Consider the following 25,690-nt stretch of genomic DNA (forward strand, 5'->3'; position numbering starts at 1 on the left):
ATTCCTTCCTCTTCCCTCTTACTTTCCTCACCACTGAACATCGTGGCAGCAGATACTAATGGAAACATGTTGACCTATGCTCTAGAAGAAAAAGAGATGGAAGAAAGTGTTTAAAGCAGTAAGAGAAAAGTATCAACGTTTAAAGCAAAAGTGAACACATATACATAATGACAGAAACTATTCAGGTATTTTAATCCCCTTTTGTAATCATGTTTTTGTAATTACTCCTTAAAAATGAGGAAAGGGAAAATGGCATTAACTCATAATCCATAAGGTACAGCATATGTCCAGCTATCATCTTTGGCATTTACAACTTGAGAATCAAGACAGATTCTATTAAAAGAACTGGAAAGGAATACAAAAGCTCAAATGTTTCTAAGAAGGTTTTCTTCATGCAAGGGATCACACATGATTTGGGGAATTTATAATTATTAACAAAAGGGGTGAGTTCAACATGGTAAAATTCCTTCTAGGAAAAGGAATTCAAGTATAGAAAACTGATGAGGAGGGACAACATTTTGCATTTGACAAAATATAGAGTTAGAAAGCAATTAAATTCAAGTGGTGTGATCAGAGGAAGTTTTTAGACAAATGACTATGAAAGTGGCTTTTTGGAGAAATGAAAGCTAAGGACCTAGATAAGACTTTGGTAACCTGCAAAGAAGAACAAGCATTTGAAGATTTTTATAAACAAAGAGCAAAGTTTAGATGCATGCAATCTGAAATATCATAGATTGGCTATGCAATTTGACAGACAAATTACAGTCTTGAAAAGAAAGGGTATGTTATCCACAGTAACCAAAAATGAGTAAGAAGGAAGGGTCTGTGAAGAGAGCTGGGATCAGTTTTCAAATTACCCATTCAAATTCTAAGTAGACTATCTATAGGATAACCACAATCAAGACAAGATGTTCTAGGAATCACAGACAGGAACACTAGATAGTGCATCATCGCGAGAAACAAAAAATACACTCCTGACCAAATCTGTGTGTAAGATCATGTATATCAATGAAGAATATTAGGAAGCAAATCTCTGGCACACAGATTAAAGTGAGATGATGGCAGGCAACCTACCAAATAATGAGATATATGAAGACAAAGTCACAAATGGACGACAGTTTCTTGTAGTTGATCATGACTACAGAGCCATACTCAGTAATTGAAATGAGTGTGAAAAAATTGTGTACATATGTAGTTCAGGAAGAACAGATAAAGGGAGCAAAATAGTAGTCATACAATTTTAACAAGAGGAAGTCACTAACTAATAGAACAAAATCTGGAATGAATGAGTTTCAAAGAAAAGGAAGACACAACTAACTCATATTGGTATATAGCATATACCCAATTGGGTATATGGGATTACTTTGTACAAAATGCATTAAAAATGCAGAAAAAACACAGGCTTATGCTTACCAAACACAAAATACTCAATTTCTGGGGATTACAGATAGGAGAAAAAAAATGCACTGATATCTTCCATCTGACATTGCATTTATGATTTGGCAGAGAGTTCAACAGAAGTTTATAAAGCTGGCCACAGCTCTTCTTGCTCCTCTTAATGAATCATCTACAAATGCTAACTACCTAAAAAAAACCCCAAACCCAGGAGTATAAAACAGTTCCCTAATTAAAAGATAATATTTTTGTTCCATATATATTTTTTGTAAATATATGATGAAAATCTAATCTTAATTTTTTCACACTTTGGATGGTTCTACAGAATGAGATTGCTATTATATCTGAAAATATGAATTTTGTTAGTGTCAGTCCTGACCTTTGTCAATACCCATAAAAATAAAATTTAAAAAAAAATTTTGGTCTCTTTGACATTATAGAGTAGAGAAAAAAGCAAAGTACTTTCCTTCAAACTACAGTGCTTCAAAAGCAGTCATAAATTGGAGAAAGGTAGCAGACTCAAGCAAAAGAAAATCAAAATTTTAAAATCTTGTTATATATCATAATTATATATATATATAAAATTGAAGTAAATAGCCAATTGCCTTTTTTCTTTCCTTTTCATGTTCTTGGTTTTTTTATTTATTTTGGGTTTTTTTGGTTTTGATTTTTTTTTTTGCAAGGGCACTTATTTTTTTCCCTTCTAATGTGCTGCCTATATTATTGTCAGAAATATTCATTAGAGTGGAAGCAGCTGAGACTTATTTTTAATTGTTGAATCCCATGTTAGCCAGTGAAATGTAACATTATAAAATAGCAGGCCTTACTAAAAAGGAAAAATAATTCTATTAACAAATCCATAAGCCTTCATATAATGCAATATGGTAAAATCTATAGCTCTGAACTATCACTCTATCAGATGTGCACTAACACTCATGAAAGCCTATTTAATCTGCTAAATGTATTTTAATGTGGTTACTGATATGAACAAAAGTGGCATAAAAAAAATGAAGAAATTAGACTGTAAACTGTGAAAAACAGAAGAGGATGATGTAATATTAGAAGTAATTTCTCACAAGAATCCTGTGCTGAATTAGAGCAACTTTCCAGCGATATGGCATTTCCTTCCTGTGCCACTCCATACTCCCTGAAAATATATAAAACGGAATGGGTTTTACAGTACATGGAGTCACGTTAATGTCAGTTACTCTCTAGGCTTTATGATTCCTTTAGGACATACCACAAAAAAAAAAATCTTGTACCACAAAAGAATTTAGTTTTTGTACTGCAGACAAACCTGATGCTGATAAGATATGGTCAACGAATGCACTGGAACAACTGTCTGCAGCTCACCCTTCACTGAAACACTTTTCAAAAACATCACACTTTTAACAATCACACTAAAACCAGAATTTATATTTTTTTTTTTTTTTTTACATTCAATGAGACTCAAAATGCTCCAAAACTTGATTTTAGAGCAACCAAACTTACAAGTCCACATAACAAAATTTTGGCCTGGTTTAAAACAATTGGATACCATTGACTTCAGAAACCTATTTTTCTAATGAAACACTATGAAAACACTAGAACTGCATACCACAGTTAGTTTTTCAGGAAGCAACCTGCAAACAACTCCAAAGTAAGGAATAGGTTCTCCTTACTCTTACCTAAAGAGCAAAAAACTGCAAATGTATCCACAGAACACCTAAGAATAGTTGGCAGAAATTTGAAAAATATATCTAAGGTCCAAATTCAACATTTTAGTATTTTTGTGTAGCAATTTGGACTACAGAGACTTTAAGTATCAGTACCTTTACAGGATGGGAATTACAGCTGCCTGATGCACTCTCCTTCCCAGCAGTATCAGCCAAAGCTCACATTTCCAGTCTGTGATATCTGGTAAAAAATTGAATGGAATGCCATGTCACTGCTCTGCAGATTTCTGAAACTGAAGTATCTGCTTTTTTTTGCCTATGTATTGACTATAAGATGTCCTGTGCTGGCTTTTCTTTAACAAGCAAATCTGATTCAAACTAGTTCTCTCATTTCTAAAAGAGCTAGGGTTTTTAGGACTGTAGGGACTAATGCGCTTTGCAGCTCATTTTGAAAACTAGTGAATACCTGAAAAACTCTAATGCTGTGTTAAGTTGCTGGAAAAAAAAGTTTCACTTTTGTTTTTAATATTCTTGCTAGAGATAAATGAACACTTCTTTAATGTCCAATGCATTCTTGATTTAGATAAATGCTGCCAAAGGCATCTGATTTTTTTCATCTTAATAATTGTTCATACACTAAAGTAAAGCAATATAGAAGATTTATACCAAAGGAAATTAAGAGAAATTAAAACAGAGCTGCCATGGGAGGACTTCAAGGTACAATTCAATTTCACAATGGAAAATGGTCCTTTAATAGCAGGAGTCCTACAATATATCCTTGAAAATATAGGAAATAGAAATTAGAACTTTTAGATTCATACCTATGATCTTGATTCTTATGTACAAATTAAACACTATACATACCCTAAAGAATATTTATAATATAAAGCTCATAGAGCTTTAACTATGTGCTTTGGAACCTTTGGTTCAAGCGCTTTTGATTTTAGTTCAGTTTTGTAATATATAGGCACAGAAAAATAATGTGGTTGTTCAAAATACATGTAATACAATTTTGCAGAAAAGCAAAACAGAGGAATTTCATTGTTTCAAAGTTTTTTGGTTAATGAAGAAAAGCACTGCATACTAATTGATTACTACATGAACATCCAAATCTTTAAGGGAAAAATTTAACAGCTATAGTGTTACAATAAGAATTTTCTTCTCAGTACTACTTATGTTCCAACTAGACTTACAAATGAAAGCACAGACTGCATTTTAGAGTCTAAACAAATCCAAATAGTCTGAGGATCAAAAAGCAGCAAATAATATTTTTCAAAAAGTGAATCACAAATACTTTACACATATATTTGTGCATATATTTTAATTCTGTAAATCTTCTTTTCAAATATGCAATCAGTAACTTCATTAGATGCTTCTTTGAATTTCAAAACTTTGCAAGAGATGGAAACTGTCCAGCCATTAAGTAAAAAAAAAAACAAAACTAATTAAAAGCAAGACAAATTGAGCTAGTCATGAGACAAGGAAAATATTCAGGAAAATCATAAATTTTATGTCAAGAAAACAGAATTCTGTGACTGTGTGACTGCACTTACTTTTTAGCAATGCATGTAGGTAAAATGAAAACATATAGATTGCTATATTTACAGGAATGGATCAAATTCTAAGGCTGGAAATTTCTTCCAGGAGCAACTTTTGGGCAAGAAAGGTGTTGACAAGAAAAAGACCTTCTCAAAATAGAAAATAACATGCACATTTTCATTTTAGGTATGATGATACATACATGGTAATTTAGGTTAGGTATGAGTGGATATATAATATATGCATTTAAGGTACATAGTAATAGCTTGGTATTATGCCCAGTGCCTTCTCTATTTTCAGTTCAAAAAAATTGCTAAGATCACAAGTTCCATAATTTTCCTCACCCTTTACCTTAGTTCTTCTGTACACACTGAAAATAGGTAGTAGTCTAGATTAATGCCAAAATGCTCATATCTAAACTTCTTCTCTAGAAAATTCAGGAGACATTCTAAAATGCAGATGAAGTTGATGAAGATGGATGTCTATGTGCCATCTATGGCACACTATTCAGTGTCAAGAATTTCACTAAATGCATGAAATCCATGTACTATATCAGAAATGGTATCTCATTATATAAATAATACAAGTATTTTTAAGAAAACAAAAATATTTTAACTGGTTTCAGATCCAATTTAATAGAATAGTTTGGATTAATTTATTGACAAGAGAGTCATGCAAGATAGTTGTAAGTGTCTGGGGTTGCACCATTTTTCTCACATATTCAACATTGATGTGGATATAAATTTAAGATGTAAGTATCAAGGAATGCAAACTTTCAGTGCATGCAAAATGTGCATTTTAACATATAAGCACCACTGTACTGCAGCTACTCCATTTGGCAAAGAGGAATTAAAATATTTGGGTACTCATTTATTTATTCCAAATACAATTAATGTGATCTAACAGACAACAAGAAAAATATCTCTGTAGAGAAATTACATCTGTTGCTCCAATGAACAAGCTAGAATGCCATAAAAATAATACATTTATATATTCTATGGTAATAATACAATTATTTTCAACTTCTTCCTTGAAAGAAGAAAATTTCTCTTCAACACAAAGATACAAAAAGAAATTTCTTCTGCATGTTGTAAGGTTATATATCCATTCCATCATTTTACAAGAGATTGATGGTCTTGTTTTTTATTAGAATTAACTTTATGCATTAAAAAAATAAAATAATCTATTTCTTTTATCTTATAAAGGTTACACGGAAAAAGATAAGTATCATCAAAATTAATATATTACCTAGTAATTTTGGTATATTTTCATATTTCCTACTGTTATACAAAGGAATGAATGTACTTTTCTTGATTATGCACACTGAATTTATAATATACTTTCACAGTATGAAAAAATACATCATAATATATCACAGTGCACATCAAATGTAAAAATATTTAAAAGAGGTGATTTGATTCAATATTTATATACTAAGCATGGTCTTGCAGAAATGAACATGTCTCTATTTTTTTAACTGGCATTAAACACTTTGAAATAGAGGACTGCTCACCTCTTCGGAAATATTTATCTAAAATTGAGAGAAAAATCTGAGGAGTAGAAGAGATATATAGGTTATAGTTCCTTTTATTATTTCACTACTTAAATTTTTATTTTAAGAAAGAATTCAGGGTTGCTTTACTCTAGTACATGGTATTTCAGTGTAAAGGGGAGCAACAGGTTTTTAAACATTAAAAAAAAAAAAAAAGATTTTGAGCAGCAACCCATCCTAAATGTTAGGCCACCTTCACAGGTGCACACTTAAAGAAGTCCTGCGTCCAGGAAGGGTCAATATCTCTACTGAGGATTTAAACAACGTGGGCTTCTTTGTTTAATTCTAAAATTCACTCTAACAATCTGGTCCACCTAGAAAAATTAACATCAGACAGGGGATGTGAATATGCACTGTTCATTCCTTAAGAACATGCACTGAACATGAAGAACAGAAGGAAGAATCAGATCAAGAATTGGAAGAAAACAGCACGATGCTGTAACTGCTCTTTTGTTAGAACAGTGTTAAATGATCATTCTCAAAACCATAATCCTAGGTTAAGTAACCTATCAAAACACAACTGACAGTCTGAACTTTGGTATTCCTGAAGTCATATCTTATTTGAATTCCTTAACACCAACATTGCATTAATGACTTCACATCCAAAGCAATCTTCCTGAGGGTGAGATTGATTAACTGAAATTAAGTAAACCATAGAATGCGAATATTCAAAGCCATGCAGTTCAAGTGCACTCACCTAATTTTTAAAAGGAAATACAGTTCAAGAAATACAAAAAAACAAGTGTATTTCAAGCATTTTCTACTCATGCTCATTGTTTCCTATGTTTGGTTTGTACTTCAGTAATAAAGAAGAAGAGTTGTGCACTATTTCCTGTTTCTCAATTAATAAAACTGCAACAGAAGACAAGTGATAGAGAAGGCCCACATACATTACAAATTATTCGGTCTGGCAGCTCTTACCATATGAATAAAAAAAGAGAGAAAAGCTATTGTAAAGTTATTTGCAGCACTTAATTTCTCCACAACCAAAATGTAACTGAATACAAAATGCTTCACTTTGTGAATAGCCAATGAAAATTACAACAATGCAACTGTAAAAACATTCGAAATCTTGCACAGAAATTCTTACTTTTACGTATATAAACACACACATATGTGTGCAATTTCATATGCTCTTGGAAAGGCAGTACAGTAAAGCTTTTAAACTAAATTGTCTTACACAATTAAATTTCATTACAAAATTAAATAATCTCTATTGTACAAATAACTAAAACTAAATTAGACGATTTAGTTATATTTAGTCAAAAGCAGAAACTTGCACAGTAGAAGGGAGTCTTCAAACACCTGCTGTGTTTGGAAAGCATAAAGTTACATGAAAAACAACAAAACAACTAACCTATTCTTCCAGAATCCAAGATGCTTGGATCCAGCATGCTTATTTGCAATCCACTTTTGAAAACAAGTCTATGACTTGGCAATAATTTATTTAAAAGGCAGTTTTATTTTACCACCCCATATAAAAAGGGATCCTAATTAAGACAAGGCACAATGCAGAACTAGATTTATAATAGCATTGCAGAAATGTGTTTTTAAAGATATATTTGTAGCAATTTTCCTTTTACTATTACACTGCATGGCAGTTTTCTGTATTGAGTTGTAAATACTAGTGATTATTTATTTTTACATTTTTTATCACTAGACTATATACTGAATATCTGGGGAAAAGCAAACACTAACACCCTTCGTTATTCTCCTCTATAAAAATACATTCTAAATACTGGCAAATGAGACATTCAGTTGGAGCCTGAAACTAAAACAAAAGTTGCTTTTTTGTTCTACTACAACATGCTAGTCATAAAACAGTTGCTTTTCACAATAAGAAGGGATTATATTTCAGTTTAGAAAACTATTCCAATAACAAAATCAAGAACCAATGTGCATCTGTAATGCAACTATCATATGCTTACACAAGAGACAACTTTGCAATATTTAATACCTCTATTCATTGTTAGACCACAAAGCTTTCATCTCCTGCTTTGGCACAGAACAAGACTACACTCAGTAATATATTTCAGAGAGAGAAAGTATATTCAAGTATTCACAGTGCAGAACAAAGTCAGAGAATAAACCCGAGTCTAACTGAAGCAGGTGCAACTATAAAGTAAATAGAGAAGCTACCCACCACAAAGTAGAGTTGCTACCTATCCCCAAATGCAGTCTGAGATACAAATTGTCAGGGTGGTAAGAGTAAGACCTTTAAAACCTCATAAGGAAATCCCTGTGTAAGTCAGGGCTCCATGACACAGTCCTCCTCTGCTGCACCAACAATACTGTCTGTCAGAAAAACTGTCTGTCAAAGTACATGCGAAATACTTCATCCCTATTAAATTCACAACTATTATTGAAAGACATCTATAAAAATTTAACAAATCAGAGCTAGAACTCCATCCTAAACTTAGCATGTCACCACACAGGACAACAGGGTTTATGAAACTAATAACTTTTAGGAAGTACGAACACATGGCTATATAAAAACATTGCTGTATAATGTACAGATTCAGAAATCATTTGTTGGTTTTGTTCTTCTGGGGTTTTTCTGGTTGTTGCTCTCTTTGGTTTGATTTGGTTTCTAGTGATAGTTAGTGGCTCTTTATATACTATTAAAAAGGTAAGAAACTGTCTGCAATTCACATGACACTAACCCTGGAAGCCATCCTCCTTGTTGGATGCTGTGGAGAGCCTCTTATTTAGTTAGTTTTTGATTGGAGGGTGCTGTTTAAGTGAGAGGATAAGCAGAAGACTATCTAACTTTCTTGTCTGAAGTTTCAAAGACATCCAACTCAGATACTTGAAAATTATTTATCTTCAAGTGGGGCAACTTACATTCAATTTAGCTTACTGGTAGAGAATTTTAAGAAATTGACTTGCTCAAAAGCTGAATATAAGGGCTTTTAATAAAGTTGATAAAGCATTTAGACAACTTTAACTATCTCAAGTTCAACAGTAGTATAAATGAAAAATTTCTACACAGGAGATGATGCCTGGAATATGATAGAAACATGGCAAGCTGGAATACATTTTTATTACACTTTAAAAACCTAATTTGTAAGAAAGCATAGTAAGACAGGAAAGCGTGCAAAATACATTTATTACTGTTTGTAAATTTCTAAAAGGGTAAGAAGCCAAAAACTTAGGTCATCTAGAAAGATTTTATAAACAATATATTTCGATTTTTATGGCAATATTTTTGTTTTGATATATTGGTAATTAATTTTGATTTGTTACATCTGGCAAAGGTAATTAAAAACATTATTTTAAAAAACACCGTTTTCTCATCAAATAGGAAGATACCATATTGCTCAGTGCATACACACATATATACACATACATACATTTCCCCACTCAGACTGCTGGATTTTTTTTTTCCAACATTTGCAATATGCAAAATTCACATTAAAAAAAAAATCCAAAACATTTTAAACCAAACCCACTGCACAAGATACTAGAACTAAAGCATATAAGCATGAAGATACCGAACTAAAAGCATATAAACACTGCTTATCTAAAGTAAACATTATGCTGCTCTTTTATCAAAATTTAAACTGTGGCGTCTTCAGCTTCTAATGGCTATATTTTACTTACCATAGGTTACCATTGATTTTGCTTCTTTATTTTGTAACTATACTGCACATACATCACAATATAGCTGAAAGCTTTGAGAGTTCTTGATCTTCTATTATTTCTATTAGCCACAAAAACAAAACTGAATTCTGTTCACTAAAACTAAGTTCAATATTCTATTACATTGTAAATTTGGATCATCAGTCTATCATTAGTAGATAAAACTGATCATGTTGGAGTTCAAGCTGAAGTAGCTCATGCTTCAAACACTGTGAAGATTTAATTATCACATATTATTAAACGTTATCTAAAATTGTTTCTTGCAACTGAAAGCTACTTATATCTTAATTGGTTTATGTGGCATTTAAATAACTTTCCGATTATAATGATTTGGTACCCATCTACAATATCCAACTGCTTGTTATTGACTTGAACAATCATGGCAAAGCTCAAGTACCAAACCACCAATTGGTTATTTGAGACTGAATGCTCACACAACCCAGAAGATGCCATTCCTGTCTAGATTCAAGGGCATTGTCAATGTAGAACAGGAAAATTTAGAATACCTTTAACCATTAACAATACTTGTCAAGAAAAGCATGGAGCTCTATACATCTCCAGGTTACAAAGAGTAAGTAACTGCAAATAATTAATCAGAGATGGGCTGTATCAGCCAATGATTATACCTAAGATAATTATCTTTTCACAGAAGTTATTAAAGAAAAATAGAGTCGACCACTAAATACTGTATTACAACCCTCTGAAGGACACCTTTGTCAATATTATTTAATTTTGGAAATAAAAACAAAGCATTTTGAATGAGCCTTTTCATTTGCAAGCAACAATAATTGCTGATTTTGAATAAAAAAAATTCAGTATCACAGAAAAAAATAAACCTAAAACAGATTTTGTTTTGCAACACTGAACTGATTTTTAAGTTAAGAACAAAACTAAAATTTAACTACACAGGATTTTGAAGACACAGATATTGTATTAATTGACATACTCCAATGTATAAAAGTGCTTATAAAAGTCCCCACAGAAGAGCTTCAAAACAACCTTTTTCAAGTGCTAGAGCGATATCATCAAAAGTGGCCTTTTGTTTAAAATAATTTTTTTTAACACAGCTTGAAATCATGCCAAAACTTCTCTTCCTGTGATATGTAAAATAAGTAACATATAAACACTTTGAAACAGGAAAAGATACTGCAGATGAGCTTTTATCACACCTACTGAGAGTTCAGTAGGAAAAAAATATTCACATGAAATCATATTGGAAACATTTCTTATTTAGACTATAAAGACACGCAGAAGTTAATTGCGCTGTGAAAGTTTGTATAATAATTGTTACTATGTGGCTATCCAGTGAACCACATACCCAGCGTTTCACACTGTGAAGTATAAACACTGTCATTCTTCCAAAACAAGAAAATAGAAGAATTTCATTTTCTTGAGATAATGAAGCTTCACTGGAGAAAAGACATCCTCTGTTCTATGCAAGAAGTCACCAGTTTTAACAAATCAAATGCAAACTTTGTGCAAGTGATGCATACATGGACACCCTAGTTAAGAGGACAAGAACAATTGCATGTGGGAAGACTTTAAAACAATTATAAAATTCTCAAAGCCCCTGCTTGCACCTCTGAAGTCACACCACACACTAACATAGAGCATTTCACACACTTAAACCCATCGTTCTTGTTAGTGCAACTTACTAAATCTAGGTACCAATAGATTGTTTTCACTAGGCAATGCAGAAGCCTAGCTTTTAACAAATGCAACTAGCCACAGGCATTTATCCTGATGACACAGCTCTCTAACCTGACTTTATACCATATAAAGAGGCAAACTGAAGGCCATTGGCCTGGTATCCAACCCTTTGGAAATGGTTTTAAGCTGCACGTCTCTCTAGTAGTACCTTTCTCCTTGCAAGTGTCAAGCATTCAACCAAGTGTGGCAGACAAAATAAAGCCTCCTGAAAAAATTCCCACACAATTCACTCTTTGTAACTACATATCACAGACTCAAAACTAAAATAAACCAGACTTCTCTTGTATAGACATACTTGGAATAAAAGAAGCGCAGCAAAGCTTAGTTTTGTTTGCTTGTTTGGGTTTTTTTCTTTCAGGAATTAAGCAAATGGTCCACAAAAACTCAACAGAGAAGAGCTGCAAGTCCTGAAAGCATTTAAGATAGTAACAAACAAAAAGTCAATGGCACAAGTCTCAATATTTTAGTATTTAAAAACCACAGATAGTTTATTTTAAAACAAATAATCCTACATGACTTCCTTAGTTACTCCTGAAGCAGAAGGTATTTAGACTATTTTTGATAGCCTCAAGTGATAATTTCAATCTTGTTTTTATATGGTATTAAATGACGGCAGCAAGATCCAAGACAACAGTAACAACTACTGAGTAAAAAGTACTCTAGACAGTACAAGAGAACTTACAGGGAAGGGATAGGCACAAGTTTCATGGTTTATCCCAGATAAACCTAGATAAAATTTTAAAATTAAGAGACAGAAATTCTATTTATTTATTTATCAAACTACCCCATCCATGTTATATTAAAACAAGCTTGTTCCAACTCACATCTTCATTTCTGTAAATATCACAGCCAGTCAGTGAAATAATTTAGCTCAAAATATGTGGTGATTTAAACATCTAAATCAAATATTTTCCAAGGCCAAAGGTGGAAAGGTAAGATGGAGTTATATACATAGATAAAAATGCTAACATTCAATTTTTCAAGTAATTTTCCAAAAATGAGATATAATGAATTTATTATTAAGGCCTTTAGTATGAAAATACATTTTAACATGGCTTTACTGCACTAGCTAATCACAGAGCTTCTAAACAGAGACCATTAACATATTGCTATCAAATCAAAATTATTTCTCAGAAATAATCACTGGCTAAGGCAAAGTGAAGTGTACCTTCAACATACCAAAAATTTAATAGACAAAAGCACAATGAGTCAGCCAAAGAAGGCAGGACCTGTTACAACCCCTGTCACCACTCCAGAATCTGCACAGAAAATACAGATTGCTTCAGAAGGACAGACAAGCAAGGGGCAGTGTGTGGGGAGGAAATGGAAAAGAGAGCTACTCTATAAAATCATCAGTACTGAATCTTCCTCTTCCTGCAGAGGTATTAGAAATTATCTTGCACAGGTCTTCCATACCTGTCCTGATCTATGAAGTAGCAGTTCTACGACCTTGGCTATAGGAAGATTTCATCACTGCCTTTATGCTTTGATTTTCTACATTTTCCTTCATCCATCTAACAAAACAGTAGCATTTAATCAACAATAGGGTAATAATACAATATTAATATTGCTAGAAGAACTTTTGCATTTAATTCGCTGCCTCTAAAGAAAACAAATTATTTTCCTGTTTTAAGCTGTGTTATGGTTTCTGAAAGTCTCCAGTGGGACTCAATAGCAAGTTTCTTCAAATAGATTTGCACCTATAGTCCATTCAATTTATAAATAAGCATACAGCACCTCCCCTGAGGATTAAAACTTTTAACCTAACTTTTGAAGTTATCTGATACTATGGGCACAGTAAGAGGACTTTAGACCATTTAATTGCTAGACTGGTTTGGATACAATTCATCCTGCAGAATACTGTTCAGATTATATACATGATATATATGATATACATGATTTAACTAAAAATTTACTTTTAATAAAATGACTTCTCCTGCGTCATCTTAGTTTTGTAAATTAATTTTCAGAATGGATACTCTGATGCAATAATTGTGTCCTCACTGCCAAGTAAAATTATCAATCATCTTAAAAGTATGAACCAATAATAACATCCTAGGTTTTGCAATTACTGAAGACTTTTTTAGAGATGTATCTACACAGAATTACAAACCATCTGTTGGGGATGAAAATTACACATTACAGCACTAACCTGTGCTTTTGTACATACTAAATATGCATATTTTAACCAAAAACATAAAGCAAATGTGCAAGAAAACTTCATCTGATAATTTAAAGATTCATGATCCTTCTACATATATGTATCATTTAAAAATGGGAAAAGAAGTAAAACAAAGATTTTTGCTCATATTCAAATATTAAAAATATGTGCAACTGATGCAAGTTCAATAGCAAATCAAAACTCTCAGTGCCTGAAGTGCTATGGAGTTTAACTCCTTAAAAGCGTCTTACAAATAATTCTCTAATCCTGGGATTTGATGAATAGTTTCCAGAAAAGGACTAAAATTTGGCAGTGTAAGAAGTCAGGGTAGCCAGTTCTTTCATGATCCCAGAAAACGTAGAAGAAGTTGGCAGGATCACCTCAGCTCCACTGTGCTCCTAAAAAATATAAAATAGCAGTGTCCACTGGATCATTGGGTCCTTAGCACTCTAGCACTACTTATGGAAAAGATTTTGTTGACGACCATTATGGTGCTTTAAAATATGGAGTAGGACAAATCTGTCAGTAGGCATGACCTCGCAGTTTTATGTTTTGTTCCCTAAATACCTATCAATTATAGGTAAAAAGTGCTTTCCATGATGACCACCAAATTAGGATCTTACCTCTGGGCATTATAACTTATACAAAAATATTAAGAAAAAAATAAATTTAATTTAAATTTTAAGAAATATGTGGAGACTGTATTCACCTATTTTTTTCCATTTTTATCTAATGAAATTACATTTTAATTGTTAATCTTGCATACATAGTAGCAACACCTAACTGGAACTAAGGTTGGGAGCCTGCAACAGGCTCATAAAATCTCCCCCATCATGATGCAGTCAGTAGTGTATGTCCTTTGACGGTGGCAAATACAAGCTTAATAAAAAAGCAAAGTACTGGCACCTCATTACTAGTATCTCTATGTGTTAAGTAACCAGGACTTCAAAACATCCATGGTAAACTGTCAGTGGAATTTGGAGATGACACCTGTAGAAGTCCTGCTGCACATGCTGTCTTACACCTGGAATTTCAGCTGGAACTTATCAGTGTTATACAAGTCAAAGATTTCATCAGTAAAATTTGGCTTAGAAAGGAGGCTCGGTAATAAAAATATAAAGTCAAATAAAAATACAAGTGAATAATTCTAAACAGCAAAGTCAGAATATTTAACATTCTGTGCCTGCTCAGCTACTGTCATCAAAGCAACAAAAGTGCTTCTGTACGCAGAAGTAAAAAGATTCAATATACTTGTTATGTAATAGCAGTTTGCTCAGGAAGTCCATCAATATTTCATCTACTCAAAACTGGCCAAATTTGGTGTGTCATAAAGTGAATTTACTTAAGCTTGGACAGATTTTTAAACTAGTATTTAAAATCTGTAAAATTTATTAAAATAGATACATATTTTGCTATGCAACACAGTAATTGCTATATTAACAGCTCCTATTAAAAGCAAAAAAGTACAGGAAAAAAGTTAAAGCAAATACTGCCCTACTGAAGAAAACATATATATGTTATATCAAGTACAAGAACAAATATAAAACAATTTAAAAGGCCCTAAGTGTTGTCCCTGAACAATAGTAGAAAGCAGGTAGATGTGCTAATCTAACCTTTTCCAAGTTCAATAACAGAGATACTAAAATGCCATGAATTTTTCAACATGCCAAGTGAGTTTCAGAACAGACATATTATTTTTTTCACTTCCTTTTCCAGTATACCTGTCAGAATGTAAATTAGAGGCTGCATAACTAATTCACAATACACTGTGCAACTTTTTTTATTAACTAAAACCTGGTGTATTAGCAGAAAAAAGGTTACACTGCATGGAAGAGCTTCTAAAATTTGCGAAGATCTTTGAACTTTGAAAGGAAAAAAAGCACAACTCCTAAGTCCTCAACAAAACAGAAGAAATTACTAATCATAAACCAAAAAGATTTAAGAATGAGATGATCATCCATTTTAAGTCTACTTGGTATGTAAAGCAATTGAGTTTGATTTTTCAACTTCCACAGGCATCAAACAGCATAAAATCTTCACCCCTTACTACACGAATAATTAACATGTCAAAAGAATAACTGTTCTACCCTATAAAATAATCAGGGCAGTTTAATAGCTTGAGTGGTGCTAAAGTAGGTACAAAACTCTAAGAATGCTCTTCTGCAATAACTTCTCAGGAAAAAAAATGTAACTAACATTTCAACTGAGCAAATAGTGAGTTTTAAATTAATGACAGAGAACTTTACAACATGGAGATTAATTATTAGACTTCCAAAGTTACTCAGCCTTTACTTTAAACAACTGCGAGATAACTAGCTGAAAACTGACTGAATAACCCTCCCAGACTATTTTCAGCAACTATTAAAGGGCTCCAGGTTGCTCCTCGTTCTTGGACCAAAGTATCACGGTCCTGACAAACTGGGTCTAGATGGCTCCTCTGCCACAGGGTGGGATCAGACAAGATAACCTTCACAGGTCCCTTCCAACCTCAATTACTCTGTGACGTAAAAACTTCTTGACTTTGTGTTATACTGACCCGCCATATATATTTATAAAACAACTGAGGGTGGGAGATGACTTATCAATACAACCTTTATATGGCACCATTACTCACAACATATTTTATAATTGGTGTATTGAGGGTTAATAATCAAGGAAAAACACCACATATCTCCAAGACATTTCCTGTATCTGTGAAATAGTCTAAAAACTCTGCTCTCATCAACATATGAACGTAGAAATCCGGTGGAAAAAACCTGCCAGTAGGATAGCTTATCTGTGACAGAAAAAAAATGAAAATGTTTTGTTGTCATGCTAGAAAATTATCCAGTGATTGACTACCATAAATGTTTCAGGGGGGAAAAAAAACCCCAAACCAAAAAGAAAACAAGCAAAAAAAAAAAAAAACCAACACAAAAAAAAACCTAAAAAGAACACCAAAAAAAACCACCAAGCCTCAACATTTCCACTATAAATACAAATTCTTTTAGGATAATTCCTTACATTTTCATTATAATTTAGGGCTCACTGTGCCTAAAATCAAATTACTGTATAGTAGATGCAAGCCTTCTCTTCTCCTGCATTAATGGCAATGCAAGGAGGAAGGCAAAGATATATAAGAGATTATCTTAAGTGTTTTATTACACCACACATAAAGGTGATTAAATTCACCACAGTTCTAAACATGAAAAGACAAATACATATAGACCAAATAAAAATGAGAAGAGTTAAGGCTGATAACTTTGAATAGATTTTCAGGTTTTTTATATACTGTTTGATTGTGCTAAGACTTATTAATAGGTATATAGAAGGTTCTTTGTTAAATAATTTTAAAACAGAAACATAAAAGTACTTGAAAGAAAAAATTTAAGTAACATTCTGACTTTTGGCCACCCAGAAAAGAGCTGTTTTCCCATTCTGGCTCATTCTAAAAAGTATAACCTAAGAGAAAACAAATGAGATAAAATTATTTAGTGTCAGTGCCATTTCTAACCTGCAAATCAAACATGCTGCTAACGGTTCAAATCTAGCACACAGGCTGTGCCAGATATAAATCTAGCTGCGTTACCAGCTACACTTGCTTTTAACACATACAGGCGGCATTTCCAGTTGCTAGGATATTATGTAGTATATTAAGTTACATGTAAACATCCTCACAGAGTTGATATACAGAGCTTGTCATAACATTCAGGGAGAGTAAATGCTCTGAACATACCACTATGTTCAGAAAATAATTCTGTGTAAGAGTTTGATTTATTCAATATCCACTTTTAGAACCTCCAAACGTGAAAGAAAAAAAAAAAAAACAACAAACCACCAAACCAAACAACAAAACCAATCTGTGTTTAAAATAAAGCATTAGATAAGAGAGCCTCCTATTTAGGCAGACAGTGATTTTCCTTTGACTTCCCCTCTGTTGATGACTGTCCTTTGTATGACTTTTCCCTGAAGATGTAACACAGATACAAATCTGTCACCACAATTAAATCAAACTGATCACCTGACTTTCTACTGAAGACCAGTACAGATTATTTTCAATTCATCTCATCCATTTCTGAAAACATACAGTTTTTCAGAGTAATATCTAAGTTTCCTTACATAGGTAAGATATATTTGGACTCCCCTCATACACAAGACCTAAACCCTATGAGATTATTTCTTCATTTTTTAATTTTTTCAGGGCTTTAGAATTATGAGAGTAAGTCCTATTTTACCACCTCCTCAATTGACCAAGACTCCCAAATGATGTTCTAATTACTAGAAATAAAAACTTATGTGTTTCTCTATAACCTGTATTAGAAACAGCAAGAAGGCTCTGAAAATTTCCATGAAGCAGCATTGAGATTGGCTGATTATTCAGCCTCAATCCACTTATTTTGCTTAAACTCTACAAATGGAAGCAGCATATCCAGAGAAACCTGAGACACTCAGTGATGCACTTGAGCTCCTAAACCAACCATCTATCTAGGCACATCTCAGTTTCACTTAAGGCTTGGACCAGATGCTCACTCAAATTAGTCCATTTTCCACCCTCATGGAACAAATTCCCTTGAAGGCCAAATGGGACTATGACCAATGCAATCAGGTTTCCCAATGCACATAATCAAGTAACCAAAACCCCAGAATGTCTTCTGAGTTTTACATTTTACACAAAGCTGTATCACTCACATGCTAACATACTCCACTATAATATAAAGTCCTAAAAGCAGGATAGTACGTATCAAGCTGCTTAAATCCTGGTTATAAAGAGTTGAGAATACTTTCTAGAAATTGACAAATACCATTTGACCCTTCTGATGCAAGTGTCTAGCCAATACACTACAACAGTAACACTGAAGAACTATTATGTTCTCAGCCATTAAACAGCATCCACACAACCTCTTAATTTGATAGCTGCACTTAACCTTACCAATATATGAAAGTAGTTAATATAATCTACATTAGATTATATTTGTTCACAAACTGAATTTCTATTTTACTCTTACCTGGATTTACACTACAGTGTAAAAAAAAAACAAACCTGACACATAAAACTACATAAAAAACCAAACATGTGAGTCCTCATTGTTCAATGTGAATATAATCTCCCAAAACAGTTACAGTCCAGCAATTAAGTTGATTAAATATGTAGCTTTCTTGAACTTCATAAGAAAAGACAGGACATGTCTACCACAGGGTGACAACAAATCCATGCATGGACTCTATATTTAGAAGACAACATCTCAATTATTCAAGGGGTAAGCAACTTACCTGTGTGATGCAATGACAGAGTATGAAGAGTGTTTAAAATGTTACTAAAAAGCTGGTTTTCAAGTGAGAGGAAGAGAAATAACAGCTTACCTGAAAAGTGAAAAATATACAAATGCAGGTAGAGTCAAAGGAAATAACCCTTGCACAAGTCTAGCAGTAAAGGAAACAAAAATCCAGAAACCCAACCCCACATACTTAGCTAGATATGCTTTTATATGCCCACTTCCATAACTGATTTCTTATTGAACTTCATTCAGTAATTTCAGCTGAAAACTAAATTATATTGGAGTAGAAACTACATAAAATTTAGAAAAATGTGCTTTAGTATGGCTATAGCCATTGAAGGAAAGCAATTATTGTTTATACTAATATGTATTGTGTTGATAGTCACTTAAATTTTGATCAAATATCCATTCTAATTATATTAGCACCATTACATTGCATTCACACATTAAAATCCTAGTTTGATATATTTTCATTCACATGCACTCACACGAAAAAGAATATCCAAAAGTAAGTATAACATCTTTTTTATTTTTTTTACAAAGAATGCAGTTTTTATATTAAAGATATTTACCTTTCTTTAATGGATTGTTTTTCAAAAAACATTGTGACACAATAATAAATGTATCTTTATTGGAGTAATTCTTTAAATGAAGGTCAAGACAAATCATCTGTTCAATTGTTATTCCAACTCCAACACTCATTCATACAAGTTCATGAACAATACAATACTTCCTTTGTTCTAAACGTCTATATAATACTTCATGAATACACTGTATTATCACCTAATTTAAAAATAAGAAGACTCCCTAACACATTTAATCAGGGGCAGTATGATACAAATTGCCATAGCTTTACACCTTCTCATACTCATTTATGTTGAACTCTTGATTAGCCCAAAAAGAACAGTCATACAAATCATAAACAAAATAAAAGGTAAAGGAATCCAAAGGAAATTTTAAAAGTTACATGATATTTACTCCAAGGAGAGTTTCTGATAAGGAAGTGAAAAGATGTCAAGTTCTAAGGAAGATTTACTTTATCAAGCCTTCCCACTTTTGGTTCAAACAGGCAAGAGCTACAGTCCTAAAGCATCAAATACAACATAATGGTCTTACAACTGACTTGAACACTATAATATCAAGTCTCAACACAATAAAGAAAAAAGCCACTACTGTTTTCCACAACATGTATATCAGTCACTAATCCAAAAAAAAAAAATCACCAAGGTATTTGTCCTGCCTACCTCCTATTTTTCAGTGAAATAAAACAATTATGAAGAAAATTTCAATATTCTGTCTGCAGAACCACTTATCTATCAATAAGGCATAAAAGATCCTGATGGGGATTTTTGTTCTACCTCTTAAAAATATTGTCAGACTTAAGACATAGTAGCGGGAAAAAAACCTCAAAACATTTCCACAGAATAAGAGCTTTGATTTTAGGTACTCAAATGAAGGCAGATGGTTACCCAGGAGCTTACAGAATGTTAGAGCAGGGCTCTCAAAGTTATTACCATCACCATCAGCACTAAGAGGAACAGTCTTTAGGATATAAATATTGCGGAAGCCACTTTTCTTGCAGGGATATGGCATGAAAAGTTTCTAAAATAATCTAAAAATCAAAAGCATGATTCCTTAGTTCATTAAAAAAAAAAAAAAAGAGAGAGAAAACAAACCAGGTTTCTTTAGCCCTACATGCTATATTTTCTGACCCACTACTCCTCAGGATTAAGTTTACCAGCAAACCATTTTCTGATAGAACATCTTGCCTGATTTGTTACAAAGTTGAAAGTTATGGACTGCCAAAGAAAGTACATTGCAAAAATGTTTCTCTTCAAAAACCCATTTATTTTATTCTTCCTACTGAAACAGAGCAGGCAAGAGGGAAAGCAACAGTCAGAGTATGTTCAAGGCTGGGGAGGCAGGAGTTGGGGAAAGAAAAAAGGGAAGACCCTGTTCTTTAAGTGTCTGATTTGACTTCTTAAGACCTATTTTACATAAGTGTTTAGCATTTATAATTTAAAACTGTTAATGAAAGCTATGGTTTGAATATATTTGTGTTACATGATACTAAATACAAAATACTTTAAAAAATGGTTTTGCAAATAACACAGACATCACACTGAAAATTAACAGATACTTTTGATGTGAATCCCTCTGTGCCTAATTTTTCTATCTATTAAAAGATAATATTAAGGTTTCAACCCTACCGAGTGATTCAAATAGTGTTTGTAGCTCAAATACTCCATGAGGACTAAGGAGATTAATAATCCTGTTTTCAAGCACAAAAATGACATACAGTAACATGAAGCCAGTGATTCATGCAGCTGCTTGCTTACAAGTGATGAAACAGTATACATTGACTAGGTGATCATCAGATGACCAAAGATCATTCTTTACGTGAAGATGCTGGAATCCTGTGTTTATAGCAGTACATGTTCATCCATTCAATGTATTTTTCATTCTGATTTTATGAAGGCAGTAGTATTGACATTTCCTAATTTCAAAGTTCTGTTTATGCAGCTTTTCTAGACACTTATTTTCTCTTTTTATCTTTCTTTAAGACAAAAACATATGTAACATTAGTAGAATTCTGTGCACAGGCATCAATCCAAAAAAATATAAATGTGATAAGTTGGGACTGAAGTTATGCAATAAAGAACTCACTGCTTTCAATGAACAATGAGAAATTGTGTTTCCTTATAAGAAGTGAAAATTTATTTCTATTCTATTTCTAGAAAATAACTTTTTAGAAGTTTGGTTTGCATTTTTAAGCATAAAAATAAATTTTCACTTTCACAGTAAATTCTGAGCTCTGTTCTTTTCAATATATCCAGACTACAGTAAATATTCTGGTAATAGTCTCAAAAAATAAAATTATTCATCAGATTTTCATATGTATCTTCCAGTGAACGTTGTGTGCTGCACTAGCTCCTGACAGGATAAAAAAAGAATTACTGACATTAAGTTTGCCTGGTATGTGGCAGATTTCATTTACAATGACTTAAATAACCTACAAGCAGCACAATGTGTTTCACTTGAGATGTATTTTTTGTCATATAAATTTATCAAAGCATTTAGATTTTGCTAACATATTCTGATTTTCACAGAGATTCTTTCACATACAACCCATTCAATCCTCCTGCTTGATCCTGCAGGAAAGACATCATGCTAAATTTAGGTTATTACAATCATTTCTATGGTAACAGATGGATGTGAAACACAGGATTATGACTTCACTGCACGACTCTGCAGAAAGAAGTCGCATGGTGGAGGAAGAAAGATCATATTCAAAATATCTGCAGCTGTAGCAGGGAAGCACACACAGTCACTGAGAAATTGAACTGGCCTTTTTTCAGAAATATTTAATTTTTTTTTCAATATCACAATAGGTAAATTTTCCTCTAACAAATGCCTTCATCGTTGACATTCTCCATGAGCATTTTCTTTAAACTAGCATCTCTATTCTGGCATAATTAAGAGAAAAGAATGCTTAAAAATATAGGTTACATGCAATATTATAAATAGAGTAGAATCTATTTCGAACCTCTAGAGGTTAAAATGCAGAAAACCGAAAAATATGAAAGTCTAATAGAAATGCATTCCATATAAAAAGAAGGGCTAAAAGGGAGAATATATTTCAGCTAACATAAGCCTTGAGAAGCAGGGGTTTTTAATTTTTTCTTGTTTTTTGCAGATTATTTTCTATGATGTATACAATGGCTACATGCTAGACATGCACATCAACTGAAATTTAACTAAGGACTAGAGAAATCACTGAATTATTACAGCATGTTATTGCTATTTTCTCTAGGATTTAATCTTAAAATCCAAACAAGTTAGTTTATAGACACCAGAATATGGATGGTATTGGTATATATTCTTATAAGCAATATTTACTACAAAAAGTAATCCTCAAGCACAGAGACTAAAAACAGCTACTCATAGAACCTGCCTTAAAAATACTATAGGTCTAAACAAAATTACTTATCAGATGGTGTCTGAAATATCTTCTATATTTAATCAGGATCCTTAATGATTCAGCAATGAAAAGCTATTGTAAAAGGCAGAACTATATTTAGCACTTCTGGGTTAGCTGGACACAGATTACCTAAATACAGAGCAAGCATGAACAACCCTATGGCTAATCATGGTTCCTAAGTCAAATAATGAATACTGTGATAGCATACTCAAAGCAGGAATTTGGCTATAAATGTTATGCTATTTAAAATTAGTAAATGCAATAGATGTTAAAGTGATTTTTATTTCTATCTTGCAGGAACAAGATATTTACAATCAAATAGAAATGTAAATTTTCTTCTCCGATTTTAGTTTGCTTGAAGGTCCAGATAAAATTTAATCTCAAAAAAATTATTCTTTAATAAACATGAGGATATATATTGAAGTATTTTATCAGCATCAAAAATAATACCACTGGATGCTGAAGCTGAATATGGCTCAAGAAATCTTACTGGTATTTGAGATGCTTAGGAACTACTAAAGTGATGATTAAAGTCAACATTGAAGATTTTGCTTCACTGAAACACTTTAAGGGTTTTTTTCTCTCAACTGGCAAACAGCTGAAAATTTTCACAAAACACAGGAGATCATAAAAAAAATTAAACATATCTTTAAAAACCCTTCTGGTGGTTGAAATGAGCAAACAGGTCAGAAGGGACCAGAAAGGGCACACCACAGTCTCATAAACCTCATTTGCCTAAGGAAAGTAGGCTTAACAAACAGCAACCAAACCCAAAAAAAACTTACTAAGAGCAGAAGGGAAATGTCTGACACAATTCTCCAAATTAGAAATTCAGGTCTTGGCTATCCCAGTATTCTCATAGGATTCTATGAAAGACTGCAACACTAATAAAATTAGGACAGGAATGACCAAATAAAAACTGATATGGAAAACTTTTTTCTTTTTAATTCAGACCACTAGACCATTTAAAACTTTGTTCTTTTTTTAATTTGCAATTAACCTAAATACATTTTAAATACTCCTTACCCCTATGGGAGGAAAAGTTCTCTTTGTAAAAGATGTTACAGCATAAACCATTCATTTAAGAACTTAGAAAGAACACAAATTACAGTTTTTCCCTTTTAAGAACTTTCTGAAAACTTATATTAAACATATCTATATATTAAATATTTGAAAATATCAAAGTTATTAAAAAGAAACATGTTGTGTGTTTTGGAAATAGGGCATGAGGTGAAGAGGGAGAAGGTTGCTGCTTTCTTACACACGGGTACAACCACATTCTCCTCCAACACCCCCTCTGCTCATTCTCAGAGCAGGACTTCCCTTTGTAAATTCTGATAATCCTTGACAAATGGTTTGAAGCAAACAGCTCAAGTGAGGATACACACTACAGGTAGTAAACTAATGGTCTGACAAAATTACTCCTATTTTCCTGGCCATAAAGCTGGGTCAACCATCATGGAAACTGCAATGTAACTCAGAATTGAAGCAGCAACATTTGGCCAAATGTTAGTATCTTTAGTATCTGCAACTGTACTACTTCATTAAAAACACATTTCAAATCTAAAAACATCAGCTGTTTTCATAAAGAGACTCCAAGTACAATTAATCAACAATGGAATGCAATGAGCATAACCAAACTGTGTCAACATTTCCAAATCAAATCCATTCAAACTTGCAATGTTAGGAAGTTCAAAAAGCCTTCTGAATGAACAACCCACAAAAAGCCACCAGGATGGGTAACCAGTTGGGCATTTTATTGTAATGAATAAAGGGATCCAGGGGACTTTGCAGGAGTGAACTTGTCATCCATGAGCTTCTCTTCTGGGGTGGCAAATGACCAGGTTTTGCGAGACAGTTAATGACTTGAGCTTATCTGACCCAGGGCTTTGCCATTTTTTATATAGCTCTGGCAGTACACAGACCACCCACTATCTGGCCACCTATAAGACATTTGACACACTAGAAAGCATTAAATTATCCGCAAAGGAAAAATTAAGAAGCTGTTGCTAGTAAAGCACAACTGCTTGGAGCCAAAAGAATTTTAATTTTTGAATAGGAACAAACTAATGAACAGTGAAATTAAAAGAATATTTAATGTTTGGGGATTTTCCAGTATTATTTAGCGTGTCTTAACAGGCAAGGAGCTGTCCTTACAAATACATACATGATCTGAAAGGCAGGTCAAGGACACTGCATCGGCACAGGGCCAGGATACAGAAGGTGCTAAAATGAGCAGACCAGTGGATCTGATGACCAGAGTAAGAGACCTCTGCAATTCAGTATAACAGAATTATCTTCACTGGGTGGCTAAGTTTGAATTAGTACACATGGTAAAAGCTATCTACCAAAGCAAATAATAAACTTCTGTGCAGAGAAATAGGCAAAAATATTTAATATAAAACCAAGTAAGAGTTGAAATCTATTCAAATCCCTACCTCTGTGTTTCCTTTTTGGGTGCATCACAACAATCTATCACAGACAAAACACTAAAAATGTCTTTTGCAGTTACTAACAAATACTGATTATATCTGTGGAAATTCTACAAAGAGCTAAGAAGAATGTTCCAATATGTACCAAAAAGTACTGTTTAGAGAGGGTATATTTTTTTCCCAAGGCATGCATGCTTTTTCCTGTTATCTCCTCATTCCATACACATATATATGTATGTATGTGTATATATATATATTTGGGGTTTTTTTAAACAACTTGCTATAATGATGATTTAGCATTTAGAGAATTTTTGAGTATTTCATTTGGTAAACCACACAATTGTGATGAGAAAATTTTTTCTTGATT

The 25,690-nt window shown here is 32.8% G+C and overlaps 1 protein-coding gene across 4 annotated transcripts in view; it reads right to left on the reverse strand.

Moving 5' to 3' along the window:
* Positions 1–25,690, reverse strand: part of NOVA1 (NOVA alternative splicing regulator 1) — a 139,033-nt gene that overhangs the window by 84,061 nt on the left and 29,282 nt on the right. Inside the window, exons 2-3 of one of the 4 annotated variants that reach the window (XM_066551651.1) lie at positions 3,207–3,291; positions 2,472–2,542 (exon numbers count right to left, since the gene is read on the reverse strand). The exons of the other annotated variants lie outside the window; for them this stretch is intronic. The gene's annotated coding sequence lies outside the window, so the exon portion shown is untranslated. The remainder of the gene's footprint in view (positions 1–2,471; positions 2,543–3,206; positions 3,292–25,690) is intronic. 4 annotated transcript variants of the gene reach the window in all.

Source organism: Molothrus aeneus, chromosome 6 (genome assembly GCF_037042795.1).
Source record: "Molothrus aeneus isolate 106 chromosome 6, BPBGC_Maene_1.0, whole genome shotgun sequence".
Taxonomy (NCBI): domain Eukaryota; kingdom Metazoa; phylum Chordata; class Aves; order Passeriformes; family Icteridae; genus Molothrus; species Molothrus aeneus.